Genomic DNA, 8,761 nt, shown 5'->3' on the forward strand with positions numbered 1-8,761 from the left:
CGCGTTTGTTGTTGCGCATAATATTATACTCTTAGTAATTTATTAATTTATAATTTAAAAACAAGTTGTCCTAGCTCCAGAGATTAAACAATATTATTTAAATGTGAGAAATATTATCCTGATGAAATAATAATTCCCGTGAATTAATAACTTTATTAGTTTCTTTAAAAATAGTATGATATGGTACACATATCGAAAAATATAATAAACAACCTCGATATGATGTACTACATTTTGAAAAAATTTGCAACATCCTACTCATCAATTAAGATCAAGTCAAAGAAAAGTTTTTCCAACTGATTTTGCTGACATAAAGCACGACGTATCTGATAATGCTCAAAGTTACTGGGACGAAACAGGGGAAATAAAGACCCAGAGTTTATATCAAATAAAGAATGCTTACATGGAGTATAACAGAGTATAATAAAGAAGGGGAAGTGTAAACTAGCGGGCAGAAGCAAACACGCGATGTCGTGTATGTCCTCATTTGTGGACGCGAAACTGAAATGAAGTTATTACTAATGTACCATCGATCAGTCGTTGGAAGATCCGGACGTACTACATAATCACATAATCTCACGTCTTTTTTTCTCTCTCTTCCCCGCGCTTTAGCGAATGTGTCACGTGTGTAAAATTAACGCAGCACTTTCTGAATTTTGTATTTTTCTCCATTGTGCTAGATTGGGCTACGTTTGTACCAACTTGTGCTGCAAATCTTATAATATCTTATAGCTCTTAAAAACTTATAGCATTTTTCAGAAAAAATAAAAATCCAAATTTTTGTTAGCCCCACACTTTTCAAAGTTTGAATTTTTAATAATTCAGCTATATTATGTTACGTTGATTTTGTGTCACAAAGAGGAAATTCCAACAACAACCGAAAAATTATCAAAAAACAAATTTTTATCCGCATTTTTTTGCAAGTTCAATTTTCTTTTTCCTAAATTGGTACTAATTTCAAAAACAAAAACAATTCAAAAATATCAAATTTTTAATTCACTCCCATCTCTTTTCCATGAATTTTTATCGATTTCTGTCATTATCGGAATTTTTATCACTTGCTTTTACTTTATATTTAACGTAGTAAGACAGCACACCTTGCAAAAATTTGATATTTGCGTTGTAGTACAATTTATATAAATTTTTTTATTTATCCTTGTAAATTTGTTTTATTGAAATAGAATAAAATATCAAAATTCTTTCAACAGCACAACATAGTTAATGCCACTTTAGGAAAAAACTTGAGTTCAATCGAAAAGTGTCGGGCTATTTAAAATTTGTTTGTTTTTTGTTATTCTTTTGGTTGTTGTTTGAATTATCGATTTTATCTTTGCGGTACAAATCAGGACAAACTTAGCATAGTTATTAAAAATCCCAAATTCAAAAAGCAAAAATTTGATTATTTTTACAAAATACTTTAAGTTGCGATTGAGCTGCGATTTGCGGCACAAACAAATTGGCACACACGTAGCACAAGCTAGTACAATTGAGAAAAACATGAAATTCAGAAATGCGGGGCTAACTTTATTAATAACGTGTATGTGCCATGTGGCAAAGCATGCTCGCGCGCGAGCGATTGAGCGAGCGTGAGCTTGCGATATTCGCGTGGCGAAAGAAAAGCGTTTCCGACATATTTCATGCGGCGAAGATAACGCTCGCGGCCACCACGTGAAACGTGTCAGAAGGAACTATGAAGATTTATCGCGTGCGCCATCGGTGCTCCATGCTGTGGTCGCGCGCCCGTACGGATCGATAATTTCTTCCTCGTTTGCCTGCTCGCAGGCCCGCGAGCTTGCAGGCGGTCCCGACCATAACGCGATAAAGTCGTTAGCGCGCGCATTATCGCGCGCGGGGCTAAAGCGTTTCCCAAGGCCACGAAAACTATGTGAATAATACACGCGTGTTTTATGGTTTGCGAAGATCCTACACCCCCTACATTTTTTCATCTAGGACGTGGATCTCTCGATTCGCAGCTCTGGCAATCATTTTTTTAATTCTTTAACAACCATCGGACTTGTAAGCTGAGATGTGATCCTTTTCCATTTCTGTTTTCCCGCGTAATTCTGAAAGAGTACATCAAACATAAAGAATCAATATAATGGAGGTCTCCCCATTAAACATTTTGTCCTGTTATATTATTTAAGGAAGTTCTGTATATCAAATCCTATTACAGTCCTTTTATTACAGGTCCTAGGATTTTAAGACCTATTTTTAGGTCTTAGGATCATATTGCGTATAGTGCATGAATTTTCAGATCTGCAGATCTTTCAGAATCCAAAGTTTGTTTTCGTTGAATTAATAAATTAGAACCACAATTGATTAGCGCTAAGTCACAAAGTAGCGTTTCTTGCCTCGAGATTACTAGTAAGAGAACTGTTTTCTCAAATCGTACGTTTCATCAAGGAAACGCGCTACCAAGATTACGGAAATTGGTGTCTAACGAGGTAGTCGTAAGTGACATATAATTTACAGGGTTGCCGAGACCTGCTGTCGCCATCGCTGGCATCACGGCATGAGCTATAAAACTCAGGCACTTCTCTCTCTCTCTCACACACCCTTTATGGTGCATGCTGTGGTCTCGAGCCTCTTGATTTCGTATGCGATTCGCAGGAGCCCGTCAAAACGCGCCGACTATGTCGCGGGGGTCTTCCCAATAAAACACGAAGAAGCCGGAGCAAGAGGGCTGCACATATGAGCCAGCAGCCTTCTATGAGTAACTTTTCGGCGCTGGAATTCCACGTGGGACATCACAAAGAGGCCGCATCTCGCTGTCGAGGCGGCGCGGTTGCCGAGCGACCGCGCTGCCATTTTGGTGAACCGCTTTATAACACCGGAGAGTCGCGGTTCTCGACTTCTCATGTCGCCAACACGCTCTCTCGAGACGATTGTCGCAACATCCGGCTGGGTTGCTTCTTTCCGCGATCTCCGGTTAAGAAAGAACCGCGTTTATACGCGCACCGCCATTTTCCACCTGAGAATGCGCCTGAGGAAACGACGATATGCAACAAAACATGCGGTCGAAGAGAAATTTCGGCTTTACCTGATAAAAGCATTGAATAAATGGGAATGCATGTCTTTATTGGCAGTGTTCAAGATTATGAGAGCGAGATAGATGAATGTCGTCTAGGCTGTCTTTACTTAAGGCCGTGACACAGAAAAACTTAAGCGGTAAAACTGAAGACTTGAGTTTTTTTTATGTGTCATGGCCTTTAATCTTTTTTAATCTACTACGTGCGACGCTTTATTACGTTACTGATGTATACAAGATATCTACATATGCGCATTTTTTATAATCAATGAATAAAGAAATCGCTTGATACTCTATAATTATTTTATTATCACATTTTACTATCGATAATATTCTGCTATTTCTGTCTGATTACTTCGTACAATGATGAGAATATAGCTATGCGTATTTCAATGTGATGTACAGCTGAATGGAAAAATGCATTGTTGTCGATCTTTATTTGCGCCAGTCTAGTTCTCATATTTCTTTTGTGTCTCTTGTTATTTTGAGTGGTCTATCAAAATTTTCGAAATTTTCTAATCTTCTCGATCGGATCACGAATGTTAGACGATGCGCGGTATCAATGTTCATATCCGGCATAATTATGCAAAGACCATGGTTACCTCATGCCAAATTAGGTCCGAGCGTGGCACGGGGGTGGGGCTTGTTCAGATCGGAATCGGCCGCGATCAAAACACCGTAGGCGGGTTGGACAAATTGTCGGATTTATGGATCGGTGATGGAGCGAGCGTGAATCCGTTGGATCCACCCCGTTATCATCGAAATCTCCGTAGCTTCCGAGAAAGAGAAGCGTACGGATAGGAATGAGAGAAAGGCAAGAGGACAAAATAAGAGCAAAACTCGCGTATATAAAATATCTGCGTTGTCTGTCTTTATTGAAAAATAATCCGAATGACTCGAATAATTGAGTGCCTTGTTGTCTTTCACCGTTGATGAAAACTAATCTCATAGACTATTTCATAAAATGATTTTATTCAGTTGTAACATATATTCGTCTCGTTTTTTCAGTGTTTTTAATAACGAATATATTGTACGTTACAATTCATATTACTAAAAACAACTTAATCTCTCGATTTACTGAATTTACCATTTTTGTTGTTCTGAAGAAGTAGATAGACTTAATGACAATATCATAGATAGTCTGGGAAATATGCTTAGTTTTATATTTACGTATAGTTTCCATGAAAAAATGATTCTGAATTTGAAACTAGTTTCCAAAAGACATTCTTCGTGTTCGCGATTTGAGCGATGTGAAACTATTGCGCCATTTCGTCAATTTCTACAATAAACTGAAGAAAGGTAGGTTTGCTCGCATCGCATAGTTGGTCACGATCCCGCAAATGAATCATACTTTGTGAATGTCTCGATAAACTGTGAGGATTTACAATAAGATCCATACTTGCGGAAAGAGACGTGCGCGAAACGCGACGCGGCGAAACGAGCGAAGGTCGGGACGATGGGTGCCGCTTCGGCGAAAACTGGGCCCCAATGAGGCCTCTCGGGGAGCTAGATCTCTATCTGCGATTAGGGTTACGTACATACGCGCCATACGTGACGGGAATGTCCATGAGAAGCGGTGTATCGAGTTTCCGGACCCGATGTTGCACCCTTTGTCGTTCCAAACCTACCCTCGACATTTAGCCATCGAGAGGAGTTTGGATGGACATAAGCATTCCTGAGCATCTTACGAAGCTTACTATCTTCGTTATTCAACTTTTATTCGGGCAGAATCGAATTGCAATGTTCGCTATTCGTTTGATCGATCCTGCTTCTCCTTTTTTCGATATCGTCAATAAGAGGTGGTCACGTTGGAACAATGGTAATTACAAGATGGGCCGTTAGGGCAATGCGTTTCTCCACATGGGGCAGGTGTCTTTAATCCACTCTCCCACACACGCGAAATTAGTGATGGCTACGAATAATGATCAAGGACGCTCAAATCGCAAACATTGTTTCAACAAACTGGACATTTCTTTCATTGCAAAATTAATTTAATCGATTTAATTGATAGATAACTTTCAAACATTCTCATCACTTGAGAGAACTCCAAACTAAATAATTGAACATGTAATTTGCTTGAATTGTCGTACGCCTTACACGTAACATCCGTATTTACATTATCTAATTCACTCGTGCGCTGTGCATCCCTCGAGTGGCACAGATAGCTCTCCTTTGCAGTTAACAAGTACAACTAATGCGTAAAGATAAACGTCCCTCCGCGAGATTCCATTCGTGGCTATTTGCACACGCGCCTCGCCATCGGAATTCGCTCGCCGATCTCTCGAATCTCCGCGATCTCTCGCTGAACTCGCCGATGGATCTCTCTCCGTGACCGCTTCTACACATTGCTATACACCCGCGAGACGCATCTCACGCACGGTATCCAGGAGGTGATTCAGCGAATAGTCGACGAGTTTCGGGGAGAGGAGCACGTCGTAGTCGGCGGCTTGTAAGTCTTACCGAGCCTTAAGGGCCCGTTTCTCGCGCATTGTTTCAGACCCCCGCAGGGCCGTAGCCTCGCGAGTCATCCGGGAGAATTAGTTCGTCCACGGGGGGTTCCTTGTTACGAAGGAGGCGCCCTCCTTCTCTTCCTCCTTCTCCTCTGCTTCCCCCATCTCCTTTCCCGCTCCCGTCCTCTCTCTTTCTACGCACAACCGGGAGAGGAATCTCTCGATGCACGCGCGACACGTGAGAAACTCATATGTGGGCTCCGTAACGTCGCGTCGGATCGATGATCGTGGATACCCTCCGATACGCTGGGAGAATCATCGACCTTTTGCGCCATTTTGTCAACTTCTCTTACCTTTTTTAGACTTTGTTACTTTGCGTTACGCTTTCTCAACATGTTTCACTTTTGATCAAATTGTCAGGATTCCTTTTCATAATCTTTCTGGAAATTCTTATCATCTCGAAGATATCTGATCATATTAATATTTTGTTTCTCAATAAAATTTTAATCGAAATTTTCGTTAAAATGTTTGATACTAAATCGAATCGAGTATAACTGAATCTCAACGAGCGACGCAAATGAGATCACTTGCATTAATAAGAATTTTAACTTTCTCCATGTTAAATTATCACTCTTTTCCGACGTCATGTTGCGTATGTCAATAGTGAAAAATCGTCAGACTGATCATGCGAAGAGACTCGTGACCGTTTGTTTTTTACGAAGACGAGTTATGCACCGTCTCGTTTTGCTTCTCACGATTGAGGAGGTACGATCTCCTGGGTAGCAGTTTGGACGGCGGTGACGTTTTTATTTCATGGGACACTTTGAGAGAGGACATGTCCTCTGTGAGAACGGTTCGCGCAGGACTTCTCAGCGTCGTCTAAACTTATTTAAGAGAATCATTCCTTGCGAGCACATATCAACTCTTCAACTTGTGCACTAATAAATCCTTCGACTGTACAGATACGGATGTAAATTTTGTGATTCGTGCGAAACATTATTCAAAGCTTTTTACAGTATCTCTGTAATATCGAAAGATTACTTGTTCTCTCATACATCGTTAGGCATAATTTTCAAGTCCCATCGTGCAATTGACTCTTTTCGTGCATGCATTTCACGCAGGCCACCCTGAAGAGAGTCGGGAAAATATGGACGACCAACGCGGGCGATAAAATACTCTCGCCAGGAGAAAGTTTATATATCTATACCCGAAAGTTCTCCTATCCCCTTCGCGTATGGACCTAGACGAGATCTCAGAGAATCTCGCACGGTATAGCCTCGCCTTGTGTTCGAGTTGTAATTTGACCGTTTAGGCGCCGTCCCCCGCGGGGTAAGATGAGATTCGACATATCCCACAGTCATTCTTGTAAGAATGCCCGTATAAACGAGTCAGACATCGTCGCTGTTATGTAATTCGGGACATCGACGAGCCGTCCGCATCGCAATCGCCTGGTAACTTGCTCGCGCGAGCGACTCGCTCCAGCATGCGTAGTTTCTCGTGACTCGGAGATCGCGAGAACGAAATACGTCGGGCGATTTAATGCTACCTACGCGCGAGCAAGGGTGACGCGCTTCGTCCATGAAGTATCACACCGCGTTTAATGTGACGCATAAGTAATGAGAGCCTGCTCTTCGTTTAATTTGACACGAAAACGGTCCCGTTCCACGAGCATGCGTCATTTTTGTAGCAGCGCGTCTCGTGAATAATTTATCCTGTCGCCACATGGAGCATCACTTTTTGAGTGAACTCTGCGACCTTGGCTCGGCCGTCAGAATCACGTTTGCTTAGCGTGGGGAAGAAAGCACGGTGCATCAGGATACCGCGCATACATACGCAATGACCGCGGACGGGAATCGAATGAGTTAGTCCTCCGACATTTGTTTCACCGCCTCGGTAAGAGAGCAGGAAAGCGAGCATACTCGCGTACAATACATGTGCAATGTGTCGTAATTACGATTGGAAAGCACATTTGGAAAATCGTGCGAGGCGTGAACGACACGGATGGGGCGTTGATTTGACGACACTCCCATCGAGCCGTGCTCGAGAAAAGCCAGGGCGCACGCATGCATAATGCATCGCGTGCCAGTGTTTATGCATTGTTTCGCGAGGAGATCGCGCGCGCTGCTCTCGTGTCCAGCCGATCGCCGTGTCGACAGTTGGAAGGACGTGTCGCAAAGGTCAAAGGAAATTTTTTCAGCTCCTTACTTGTACCACGTACACCTGAGAACACCGTGTCTAGCTAAAGGTTCGGTCAGCATGCACGTTACTTAATAATACATGTCGTTGTACACGTTCACAGGCTACTGCAATTAGACCAGAATGTAGACATTAGACTCGGAGGCAAACTCGATTTTAGAATTATGTAAAATTCAATGTATGCTGAATTAACATTCGCGTGGGCAACAACTCTCCGTACAATTGTTTCAATATAAAAGATCAACCATGATATAAAATACTTGTCTCATAAGTTCTCGCATCGGCATTTCGAGAGCCGTGGTCTCGCAAACGTGGCTGTCGCACGACCGGGTGAAGCTTCTATCCTCCGCTCCAGCGCACGCAAGTTTCCCCGAGCGATCGATCATTCTTCCCCGGATCCTGATCCTCCCGGCATTTATTTTCTCCGGACTTCGGTGCGTCTGAAGAATGTTAGAAGTTTTCGAAGATGTTGCGAGGGATAGAGGATGTGTACAGAGGGGCGATTAGGTACGCGCGCAGCTCGATCGCTGCTACGGGCACCCGCTCGAAACTCCTCTCCTGCTCCACCCCCTTCTGGCCGAAATCGCTGCCAGGACTGCAAGTCGACGAGGTCGTGACAGCAGCTTAATATCAAACCTGCCACCTCTCTCACGAGTATTCCCACATACGAGCATAACGACGAGGACCTTCCTCCGCCGGCCGATCCATCACTGTAGTCCTTGGCAGCGACAACACGGTAGGTAAGGTGCTCGATCGTGCCGGAATCGAAATATGTCATTTTGGCTACTGGTGCCATCATTATATAGCGTTGAATTTACCAAATGAGAGAGAGAAAGAGAGAGAGATCTTTAGGCTAAATTCGATGAGGAAAAAAATCGTTATGGAAACGCGGACAAGATCAGAAGCCGAGATTTAAATGTATAGTTGATTAATTATTCAAACATCGCGCGCGACAGGTAACTATATATATAGTCATAAAGTGGAATGCGCGTAAATTCCGCGCACATAGAGAATCATGAGATTACGTGTGAGCTTAGTGGATTTCAGGAATTCTGTGCAGCTCTCTGGGCGAATAGAATATGATCTA

This window comes from Ooceraea biroi, chromosome 11, assembly GCF_003672135.1.
Source record: "Ooceraea biroi isolate clonal line C1 chromosome 11, Obir_v5.4, whole genome shotgun sequence".
In the NCBI taxonomy this organism is placed as follows: Eukaryota; Metazoa; Arthropoda; class Insecta; order Hymenoptera; family Formicidae; genus Ooceraea; species Ooceraea biroi.